Source organism: Magnolia sinica, chromosome 13 (assembly GCF_029962835.1).
Source record: "Magnolia sinica isolate HGM2019 chromosome 13, MsV1, whole genome shotgun sequence".
Taxonomy (NCBI): domain Eukaryota; kingdom Viridiplantae; phylum Streptophyta; class Magnoliopsida; order Magnoliales; family Magnoliaceae; genus Magnolia; species Magnolia sinica.
The window spans coordinates 65,867,540-65,878,157 of NC_080585.1; the positions used below are offsets into that span (position 1 = coordinate 65,867,540).

At 35.7% G+C, this 10,618-nt stretch overlaps 1 non-coding gene across 1 annotated transcript; it reads right to left on the reverse strand.

The window, feature by feature from the left end:
* Window positions 1–10,125: 10,125 nt before the first annotated feature.
* LOC131224439 (small nucleolar RNA R71) lies at window positions 10,126–10,232 on the reverse strand. Its single transcript, XR_009160923.1, has one exon. It is a non-coding gene; the product is annotated as a small nucleolar RNA R71 (small nucleolar RNA).
* Between the last annotated feature and the right edge of the window lie 386 nt (window positions 10,233–10,618).

The window sequence follows — 10,618 nt, forward strand, 5'->3', positions numbered from 1 at the left end:
CTATCAATGATTCACATACTAACAATTAGAAATTCTAGCACAGTTCACAAAAAATAAATTGAATTTGTCTTATGATTCAGGTCAACATGATATCCAAACTTTCTCTTAATCAGTTAGATAAGAGAACTTAAGTGATAGTCTACTCAGTTGATCAAACTCCAACAATTAAAAATTCAGTCTCTATCTTTTCACCATACTCAAGGCATTCTTAATTACTCAAACTTTTGCTTTCCAAATAGTTCTTTTCTTGAAAAATTAAAAAATTTCAACAATTTTTGCTCAGAGACTAAGAAAACACTGATTAGTTTACCTAATCTATACCCTCAACCTAAAATCTACACTGTCCTCAATGTAAAAGATATTAACATGTAATGCACATGAGACAACGAAAAGAAAGGAGAAGTGATGGAAAGGTAGTACTTGAAGGAGAATTGAAGCTTTTCCAAAGCTCTTAACATTTAGATGAGTTAATATGAAGACTAAACAAACCAAAATCAAACTATCCTAATCCTAAATCCTATGAAAGTAATAAACCTAACTACACCTCCATCAGACTAGGAAGTCAATCCTAATACACTGAATCAATCAAAGGTATGGACATATCCTCTGAATTAAATCTGTCAACAAATGTCTTGAGATGATGTCCATTTACTTTGAAAACATTGTCATTCGTTATATTCTTTATCTCAACAACCCCATGAGGATAAATAATAGTAACAATGAAGGGATCGGTCTAATGAGATCTAAGCATACTCGGAAAAAGATGTAACAGAGAATTATACAGAAGGAATTTTAACCGATTATGAATGATTTCCGAAGGATGTTCCGGTCATGGAACACCTTCATCTTGTCCTTGTAAATTCTTAAGTTCTCGAATGCATCATTCTGAATTTCTTCGAGTTTATTCAATTGAAGCTTGCGCAACAAGCCAATGTTGTCCAAGTTAAAATTCAGATTTTTGATGGCGTAGTAGGATCTATGTTCCAACTCCATAGGCAAGTGCCAAGCTTTTTTATAGATGAGTCTAAAGGAAGACATTCCAATGGGTGTCTTAAAAGCGGTTTTATAAGCCCATAAAGCATCGGTCAAGCGGATTAACCAATCCTTATGGTCAGGATTAACCGTTTTTTCCAGAATTTGATTAATTTTCCTGTTGAAAATCTCAGCTTGCACGCTTGTCTGTGGGTGGTATGGAGTGCTCGCCTTATGAGAGATGCCATATTTCTTTATTAAGTTCTCAAATGACCTATTACAAAAGTGTGAACCTCCATCACTAATGATGGCTCGAGGCGTTCCGAACCGGGAAATGATATTTTCTTTTATGAATTTAATGACTGTTCGATGACTATTGTTCTGGCATGGGATCGCTTCAACCCACTTAGTGATATAGTGTACCGCCAATAATATGTAAATATTTCTAAAGGATTGGGGGAATGGTCCCATGAAATCGATGCTCCAGCAATTCAATGCTTCAATTATAAGAATTGGGTTTAGTAGCATTAAATTTCGACAGGACAATCCTCCCAATTTTGACAACGCTCACAAGCTTTGCAAAACTCATGAGTATCTTTGAACATAGTGGCCCAGTAAAAGCCGCACTGCAGAATTTTGGTCATGATTTTTTTAGCAGAAAAGTGACCACCATAGGCCTGAGAGTGATAAAAGGAGATAGCACTCTAATGTTTATTGTTTGGCATGTATCTCCTTAGAATTTAGTCTAGACAATATTTAAATAGATAAGGATCATCCCAGAAATACTTACGTACCTCGGCAAATATTTTTTTTTATATCTTAAACAGTTCAATATGTCGGTGTGAAACCTGTGGTAAGATAATTCACAATGTCAGCAAACCAAGGTAATTGGGAGAGTTTAAACAATTGTTCGTCAGGGTATCATGCCTTACCTTTGGAGTTATTGATTTACGAGATAAATAGGTGATACTTAAATTTGGATAATGGATCGCAGGCTTAGAGCCACTACGGCCGCCCTAGAATAAGTGATCTGGATAAGGCAATTGATTAAATGGAGGTGTTTCATCTTCCCTAATCTTGCTGGATGAACGGACTTAGTTAAATACTCGGCTAACATGAACATTCATAGCATTGCATTAGCATAGGTTATGGCGACTTACACATTGTGGTCATGTGTTGAGGGGGTATTAACATTTGCGAATGTGGTTTTAGAGTTGCTTGTGAGGGAGTGTTGGCATTTGTGAATGTGGTGTTGGAGTCGCTTATGAGGGAGTGTTGGATTGTAAGGGCATGCATCATCTCATGACAACATGCACGTGCATTAAGAAGAGCATTTAGGAACTGGGTGTTTAAGTTGCTTTATCATTAGTTGTGCTAGTGGAATTGATAACATGCGTAACTTAAAGTTAATGGAATCACTAAGTTGATCACTCACTCCCACTTTAGGATGGTGTTTTAAAACACCAGTTGGACGATATTATTGATGCAGGTACTATCGAGATCTCAATCGGGTAAGCTTAGAGTGGCTTACACCACCTACGTTGTGTTTCAAAGGATTGGACCAAACAAAAAAAAAATATACTTTAATCATTTTAGGTATGTATATTGTGGCTTGTATAATCTCCATTTGGGCGGACACTATATTTTAATTGTATCTTTACTGTCAGCCCCATGTTTGTTTATCTTTGTTATCTCTACCTCGCTTTGGGTTCGCTAATTTGAATTACGCTACTCTGATTGCTTGTGTGAAAAAAATGAGTGTGAATATGAACGAGGTCACACGTGCATTTTATTTGGTTAACACCTAAAAACTCAGGATCAGGGTCTCTGTACTCAAGTGTCGATTTTTTGGTTGTTACATCTTCATAGATGACTTCTCTGTTTTTGATCTATCCTTTAGCGAGTGTCTGAAAAATCTTAAAAATGTACTGAAGCGATGTGAAGAAAAGAATTTGGTTCTGAATTGGGAAAATTGTCATTTTATGGTTCTCAAGGGAATAGTGTTTAGACATATAATTTCGTCAAAGGGAATTTAGGTAGACAAGGCTAAAATTGACCTTATCTCTAACCTACCTCCACCCAAGAACATACGTGACGTGTGATCCTTCCTAGGACACGCTGGATTTTATAGACGATTCATAAAGGACTTTAGACTTCTCTCTCATCCTTTATGTAATCTTCTTCAAAAATATATACCACACAAGTGGACTGAATAATGCCAAGAAGCTTTCACTAAGCTCAAGGTTATGTTGACTACTACACCTATCATTCAGCCACCCGATTGGAGCATCCCTTTTGAGATTATGCGCAATACGTTTAACTATGTTATTAGGGCGGTGTTAGGCCAAAGAAAAGAGAAGAAGCCCTATGTGATTCACTATGGGAGTATAACTCTAAATTCTGCCCAAGTAAACTACTCTATTACGGAGAAGGAGCTCTTAGCCGTAGTGTTTGCTTTGGACAAATTTAGATCCTACTTGATTAGATCCAAGATCATCATTTACACTGATCATGCGGTGCTAAAGTACTTTCTTTCTAAGAATGATGTTAAGTCCTGCTTGATAAGATAGATCCTTCTACTTTAAGAGTTCGACATAGAAATTTGAGACAAAAAGGGAGTAGAGAACGTATTGGCTGACCATCTCTCTAGGCTTGATCTTCCTGATTCCCTTGAACCGTTATCAATAAATGACATGTTCCCTAACAAACCATTGTTTAAACTCTTCTAATTACCTGGGTTTGCTGACATTGCGAATTATCTTTCCACAAGTTTCATGCCGACATATTGGACTGTGCAAGATAAGAAAAAAAATTCTTTGTCGAGGTACGTAAGTCTTTCTGGGATGATCCTTATCTATTTAAATATTGCCCAAATCAAATTCTAAGGAGATGTGTGTCAGACAATAAACATCATAGTGTTATCTCATTTTGTCACTCTCAGGCCTGTGGTGGTCACTCTTCTGCTAAAAAAACCATGGCCAAGATGCTACAGTGCGACTTTTACTGGCCCACTATGTTCAAAGATACTCATGATTTTGCAAAGCTTGTGAGTGTTGTCAGAAATTACAAGGATTTTCCTGTTGAAATATAATGTCACTAAACCCAATTCTTATTATTGAAGCATTTGATTGCTAGGGCATTGATTTCATGGGGCCATTCCCCCAATCCTTTGGAAATATTTATATTTTGTTAGCATTAGACTATGTCACGAAGTGGGTTGAAGTGATCCCGTGTCAGAACAATAATCATCGAACGGTCATTAGATTCTTAAAAGAAAACATCATTTCCCAATTCAGAATGCCTCGAGCTATCATTAGTGATGGAGGGTTACACTTTTGTAATAGGCCATTTGCAAACTTAATGAAGAAATATGACATCTCTCATAAAGTGAGCACTCCATACCACCTGCAGACAAGCAGGTAAGTAGAGATTTCTAATAGGAAAATTAAGCAAATTCTGGAAGAAACGGTTAACTCTGACCGTAAGGATTGGTCAATCCACTTGATTAATGCTTTATGAGCTTACCGTACAGCCTTTAAGACTCCCTTTGGAATGTCTCCCTTTAGACTCGTCTATGGAAAAACTTGCCACTTGTCTGTGGAGTTAGAACATAAAGCCTACTGGGCTATCGAAAATCTTAATTTTAACTTGGACAATGCTGGCTCACTACGCAAGCTTCAATTAAATGAACTCGAAGAGATTCGAAACGATGCATACAAGAACTCGAGAATTTACAAAGACATGATGAATTTGTTCCATGACCAGAAATGTTGAATGTGAAATATTGCATATTTCTCCCTATTTATACCTTGGTTTTATCAACATGATAGTGCTTAATTGATTTAATTATGCATGTTTTCATGTGTGAGGTGATTTCGAGAACTTAAGGTGAAATTAATGCCAAAAGGAAGATTTATGCTCAAAAGATTAGTAAATGAAGATTTGGAGATTTAGAAGTCATTAATGAAGAATTCACATGCCAAAGATCCAAGAAAACTAAGTGAGGAATGAAGAAAATCAAAGATTTGAAGTGAAGAAAATGAATCTTGAAATTGTCCTGAAAACAAACATATTCTTGAAATTGTCCTGAAAAAGCATATTATGAAACTTGGAGTCTATTTTAGCTGTGCAGAGTGAAGTATATTTTGAAAAACTGCGTATAGTGATGTTTAATTTAGCAATCTATGGAGAATGCGTAAATTTGAAGCGGTTTCTAGATTTTTTCAACTAAGTGCGAAAGTGGAGTTCCATAACTATAAATAGGACTTCCTAGGATGCTCCAAAGCAACTTATAGGGTTTGGAAAGGTCTCAAAGAGTATAACAAAGGGGTGGAGCAGCCGCCAAAGAGTTTTTCTTCTTCCCTAGTTTATTTTTCATGCTTTGTTTAAGAGATTCGGTTTCAATCATGTCTATGGTTGGGTAAACCTCTTAGCTAGGGCTAAGAGGTGAACCTTGTAGCATGTTGGGATGTCTATTTTTCTTTGATTCTTGTTCTTATTGAACTTCATTGATTTCTAGTTTAATATTAAAGGAATATTTTTAGTTTTCTATGATTTATTGTGACTCAGATTACAATAGATGTTGTGATAGCTTTGGATATCTTCTTCTCCTGTTTTGAGATAGTGAGATTTGTAAATTCCATTGTTCACCATCGTCTCCTGGGCATGGGAGGGTGATGGAATCCCTTTCAATCTTCACAATTCTCCTCCATTGAGAATTAGGTCAATGAAAAGTTCAGAGATTTGATTTAATTGTTTTATCTTCCAATTGGATAGGATAGGACTCCATTTCCAATTGTGTTTATTGAATCAAGCAAGGTAGCATCTTAATAGCTACAAGTAGATCCTTAGCACCCTAGTTCCCACCTTTAATTGACAATTTAAACATTATTCACAATTACTCTCTTTTATTCTAGAATTCAGATTTAGATCTTCTTCTAGTTTTAGTTCTAATTATTTTCAGAATACGTATAAGTTTAGTCTCTGTAGATTTGACCTCGTTCTCACGAGTTATTACTACATTGCAACCCTACACTTGGGGTTGTGAACAGGAACATCCTTTGAAAATCATTCATAACCAGTTAAAAAGTCCTTCTGTACAATTCTCGGTTACATCTTTTTCCAGGTAAGCTTCGACCTCATTGGACAGGCCCTTTCACTATTACTAATGTCTATCCTCATGGGGCAATCAAGATAAAGAATCTGACAAATGACAATATTTTCAAAGTGAATAGACATCGTCTAAAGCCATTTGTTAAAAAGTTTGATTAAGAGGATACGTCCATGCCTCTGATTGATCTTGTGTATCAGGATCGACCTCCTAGTTTGATGGAGGTGTAGTTAGGTTTATTGCTTTTATAGGATTTAGGATTAGGATAGTTTGTTTATTCAATTTATTTAGTCTTCATGTTAACCCATTTGATTTTGAGAACTTTGGAAATGCTTCAATTCTCCTTCTTCAGGTACTACCTTTCCATCACTTCTCCTTTCTTTTTATTGTCTCATGTGCATTGTATGCTCATATCTTTTACATTGAGGACAATGTAGATTTTAGATTGGGGGGAGGGGGTGTGGATTAGGTAAACTAATTAGTATTTTCTTAGTCTTTAAGCAAGAATTTTGAAAAATTTCAATTTCCCAAATTAAAAATCTATTCGGAATATGATAGTGCATAATTAAGAATGCTTTGAGTATGATGAGAAGATTGAGATTGAATTTTGAATTGTTGAAGTTTGATTAACTAAGTAGACTATCACTTAAGTTCTCTTATCTACTTGACGAAGAGGAAGTTTGAATATCATGTTGATCTAAATCACAAGACACATTCAATTTATTTTCTATGAATTATGCTAGAATTTTTTTATTGTTAGTATGTGAATCATTAATAGATGTTAAGAATTGAGTCTGGAGAATTTTATCCACCTTAAAAAGATGAAAAGAACCAGTTTAAAAACAGTGAGATCGACAAAAAGGTCATATATGATGAAAAGATTGAAAAAAAAATTCAAAAAAAAAAAAATGAAGGTGAAAAAAACTGAAAAGAATGAATAAATAAAAGTGACCGTCGATATAAAATCAAAAGTTGGAAAAAGAAGAAAAAGGGGATAAGTTTGGAATCAGTACTTGCTTATTCCATCAACCTTGAAGTGATGAGCATAGTTAACATTATGAAACGATAATATTTTAATGGAAAGTAAGTTGGATTTTAATGAGTACATTAGAAAAACTTGATATATGAACTTATGCTTCTAAGTGATTGATAAAGAACTTATTTGATTGATTACTCGCATGTTTCGGATCTAGGTTTTCAAATTTTCACTTTTGATTCTTTGGATTACACTCATTCATACTTGTTTGCACAAAAGATTATTTTCTGAAAGAGGTTTGAACATTTATATTTGAAGATTATGTCATGCATGTTTTGCTCGAGACTAGCAAAATGTTGGTTGGGGGGGTGTGTTGAGTGTCAAATATTGCATATTTCCTCCTGTTTATGTCTTGGTTTTATGAACATGATAATGCTTAATGGGTATATTTTATACATGTTTGTCTTGCAAGGTGAATCTGAGAGCTTGGATTGAAAAGAATGTTAAAAGCATGGATTTGATGCTCAAGAATCACCAAGGCAAGGGATAGATCTTAAGAGACTAAGATTGAAGATTTCAAGACCCCAAGATTCAAGGAAACCAAGTGGAGAAGGAAGGAAGTCGAGAGTGCAAAGTGTAGAAATTCAAAGAATCTAAACATTCACCGTCTATGTCATCAACTGCCGGTCGATGACATCGAAGCTAGTGTTCGATAACATCGACCATCGGTAGATTACATCGAAGAATTACATGAAAATCAAGTTTGGTTACTGGACAAATTGGATGCAATTCTCGATGACATCAAAGCCCTGTTCGATAACATCAAAGGCTATTGAGTGTCAAATATTACATATTTTTCCCTATTTATATATTGGTTTTATGAACATGATACTACTTAATGTTATATTTTATACATGTTTGTGTTGCAAGGTGAATCTGAGAGCTTTGATTGAAAAGAATGTTAAAAGCATAGATTTGATGCTGAAGAATCACTGAGGCAAGGGATGGATCTTAGGATACCAAGCTTGAAGAATTCACATGCCAAAGATCCAAGGAAACCAAGTGAGGAGTGAAGAGACTTGAAGATTTGAAGTGAAGAAAAGGAATTTACGTAATTCTCGACTAGCTTAAGATCTGGCTCAACTAGCCTTGGGTCTAACTCGACCAGCCCTAGCTCTAGCTCGATTAGCCTAGAAAACTTCAGCTCGAACTCTAGCAACATGTTCTTTTAAATTCGCACGATCCTCGACCAGTCGAAGACTTCCCTTAACAAGTCAAAGGTGACTCTCGACTAGTTGAGGATTTCTCTCAACTAGTCAAGGGTTACGTAGATTTTACGCGGACTACGTAAATTTGAAGCGGTTTCTAGACTTTCCCAACTTGGTGTGAAAGTTGGAGTTCCCCAACTATAAATAGGAGTTCCTAGGATGCTCCAAACCATCTTCTACGATTTGAGGAGTGGAGAAAAAGGGTGGAGCCGTCGTCCGAAAGTTTTTCTTCTTCTTCCTTAGTTGGTTTTTTTGTTTTGTTTAAGAGATTTTGGTTCAATCATGTTTATGGTTGGCTAAACCTTTTAGCTAGGGCTAAGAGGTGAAGCTTGTAGCGTGATTGGGATGTTTACTTTTCTTTGATTCATGTTTATTTTGAACTTCATTGATTTCTAGTTGATTTTAAGGAATATTTTTAGTTTCAATGGTTTGTTGTGATTGCAATTACAATTGAGTCTGCGATAGCTTTGAATATCTTATATTCTTATTTGAAATTGTGGGATTGGTCAATCCTGTTGCTCACCATTGTCCCTTGGGCATGGTTGGGTGACGGTATCCCTTCCAAACTCCACAAATCTATTTCATTGAGACTGGATCAATGAGAAGTTCAGAGAGTTGATCATCTCTTTTCTCCAACTGGATAAGATAGGACTCCAATTCCAATTGGATCTTGAATCAAGCAAGGAAGCATCTCAATTTCCACAAGTGGATCCTTGGCACCCTAGTTCCCACTTTTAAATTCACAAGTTCCAATTACAAAACTCATAATTACTCTCTCAATTATTTTAGATTTAGTTTTAGATCTTCTTCTAGTTCTACTTCTAGTTACTTTCAGAAACGTATAAGATTAGTCTCTGTGGATTCGACTTCAGTCTCACCGAGATTATTACTACATCGTGACCCTACACTTGGGGTTATGAACAAGTTTTTGGCACTGTTGTTGGGGACTACGGTTGCGTTTTTTGAGATTAATTGGTATTAGAATTAGGTTAAGATTAGGGTTAGTTTAGGTTAGGATTTTTCTTTTTTTCTTAATTTTTCTAATTTGGGTTTTTAGGATTCATGTTTAATTGTTTGTTTTTATTCTTCTTTCTTCTTCTAACATTGCCAAAATAGTTTTGTTTTTGTAAGATCTTCAATTCTAGTTCTTCTCTTTTGGTAATTTCTTCCCTCTACTTGCTTTCCATACTTGTTATAGGAATTAGAAAATAAAATTAAAATTTTGGTGTGGTTCATGCCCAAACGGGTAAGGGACCATACTCTGAGACCTTTAAGAGGAGGTTTGGTTGAAAAATCCATTGACAAGTTAGAAAATCCTCAAATATTTTTGAAATATCATCTGAGAGTATGGCTCAAGAACATCAAGTTGATGAAGATCCTGTGCATCACACACCACTTATTAGGACGGTGCGTGATGAGAATGAAGTGCATCGGGTTCCACCAGTTCAAACTTTACGAGATTATTTACAACCAGTGAGATTAGTTCACCTTCCTGCATAATTCTCCCAATAAATACAGGAAACGTGAACTTCAAACTTGAGATAATTCAATTACTTCCTAAGTTCCATGGGCTTGATTCAGAAAATCCATATATGCATATTAAATAATTTGAAGAGATTGTTACAACTATACATTTTAATGATATTCCTTCTGATACAATTAGTCTTAAATTATTTCCATTCTCTCTAAAAGAAAAGGACAAATCATGGTTTCATTCATTAAGGCCTAGATCCATTGGCACATGAGCAAAGATGAGCCAGGAGTTCCTTAAAAAGTTCGTCACGGCTCATAAAACCAACACTCTTAGATGGGAAATAATGAACTTCTCCCAGAAAAATAATGAGACCTTCTTTGAATGTTGGGAATGGTTCAAGGACTTACTTCTCGCCTGCCCACACAATGGTTACAAAAATTGGCGGACAATTGATCTTTTTTATGACGGACTCAATCCAAGCATGCGTCAATTCGTACAAATGATGTGTAATGGCGAGTTCATGGATAAGAAACCAAAAGATGCATGGGATTACTTTGACATGCTAGCTGAAAATGCTCAATCATTGGACACATCAAACCAAGCTAGTACTCCCAAGGAAGTGCCAAGAGAGATAAGAATACATATACTTAAGGAGGAAGATGATATTAATTTACGGTTGGCAATTCTCACACGAAAAATTGAGGACATGGAATCTAGGAAGGAATCAACTTGGCCCAAAGCAGTCGTTGAAACCGTATGTGGAATTTGTGAGAGCAATATACACCCAATCAAAGATTGTCTTACAATCCCAGCTTTTC